This window comes from Colobus angolensis, unplaced genomic scaffold, assembly GCF_000951035.1.
Source record: "Colobus angolensis palliatus isolate OR3802 unplaced genomic scaffold, Cang.pa_1.0 Scaffold153, whole genome shotgun sequence".
Lineage (NCBI taxonomy): Eukaryota > Metazoa > Chordata > Mammalia > Primates > Cercopithecidae > Colobus > Colobus angolensis.
In genome coordinates this window covers 6,001,953-6,003,576 of record NW_012114633.1, presented here as the reverse complement: position 1 = coordinate 6,003,576, position 1,624 = coordinate 6,001,953, and the positions used below count along the sequence as shown (strand labels likewise).

General features: G+C 31.8%; 1 protein-coding gene across 4 annotated transcripts in view; it reads right to left on the bottom strand.

The window, feature by feature from the left end:
* Positions 1–1,624, bottom strand: part of TFPI (tissue factor pathway inhibitor (lipoprotein-associated coagulation inhibitor)) — a 108,258-nt gene that overhangs the window by 16,071 nt on the left and 90,563 nt on the right. The window lies entirely within an intron of this gene.

Genomic DNA, 1,624 nt, shown 5'->3' with positions numbered 1-1,624 from the left:
AAAAATAAAAGTTTTCTAGACAAATAAAGGAGACATTTGCCCTAATTTTAAATGCAGTTATGATAATATTATTCCTTAAATGTCTATTATTCTGAATAAATTATTGTTAATATTATTTTCTTTTAAATTCATGTTGTCAATTCTTACTGCTTACTTAGTTAACAATTTGCTTTTACAAGCATTTATTTATTTGTTACAATTTTCAATGTGGATCTACATAACAAACTAAAGAAGACACATATCAGAGGCCATTTAACACTCATTAATATTACTTTCTCACACTTATTTTCATTTTGTCCTTTCTAATTTGGTAGTATGCTGACCAAATATTTTAAATTTCATGCTTCAAAAAATTTAAGTCAAAACTATTCCCTAGCCTACTCTACTCACTTTAATGATAAATGACTGCAGATCTCCACTTGAATTGGTAAAATAATTCAAACAAAAATATTCAAACATGTTGCAAACTGATTTCGTACATTTCTTGTACTTGTTGATCTACTGTGTCATATGTATATTTAAGCCTGTTAATAATTTCGTCATTCTAAATTTTCTTTTACAGCAGTAAGATTCAATGTGCTTTTGAAAATAAAATACTTAACTGAATAAAACAAAATATGACTGAAAAATATAAAGCTGGAAAGACATAAAGAAACAATGAAATGATAGTACTTAATTTTTCAGATAAAAAATTCAGAATCACAAAGGTATTAATTTTTACAAACGAAGTAGTATTTAAAAATTAGACTCAAGTTCATCTGGCATTCAATTCACTGCTCTACCTATTGAATGTAAGGGCCTGAAGTCATTTTGAATATATCGTACTTTCCAACTCCCACTGAAAGCCTGCATTCCCTTAATGACCTCTTAAGTGCTAATTGAACACTTATCGAATGCCTACAATTTAGGGAATTTATTAATCCCTGAGACAGCCATCAATTTTTTAAGATCCCACATAAGAAAGAAACATATTATAGAAAGGTATTTATACTTCAGCTCTCACACATTAATCCTCATGCTTAGGCTGGGTTGAGGGGGATAAGGGAGGATGCGGATGGGGAGGGTCTGAAATAGGCAGGACTAAAGGGTAAGGCATGTAGAGAACTTAATTCTCCTTTCACATAATAGTGTTTCAATTATTAAAAGCACATATTATGCTCCCTCGTAGATCTCACGTCTCTTTACACTTTCCATTTCCTCTTTAATCATGTTTCAAATCCTCCTTGTGATTTCCAAGGTGTGACATTCAGTGCTGAAGCAAGATCCACAAATGATTAGATCACTGTGGGAGTCAGCGGAACATTCACAGACTCTTTCTAGATAAGTCAGAGTCAACATTTTAATGCTTCAAATCCACCTGGGCAGGAGTTTTGTTTGCATTCTGTTGGCTTGCTTGCTTAGTTGCTCGTTTGTTTGTTTGCTGTAAAAAGGAGGAGCTCAAAGCCAATCTGATTCTGATAAATGGCCAAGGTAGATAATTCCTGGCCCAAATACTATGTTTCTTTTTTTATTATTATTATTTTAATCCTAAGATTGCAATTTTAATAGTTACAGAATTCCTTACACTCAGGCTAAGTTTATATATAAATATGCCAAGTTTACATTTGACATGTTCACATGGACT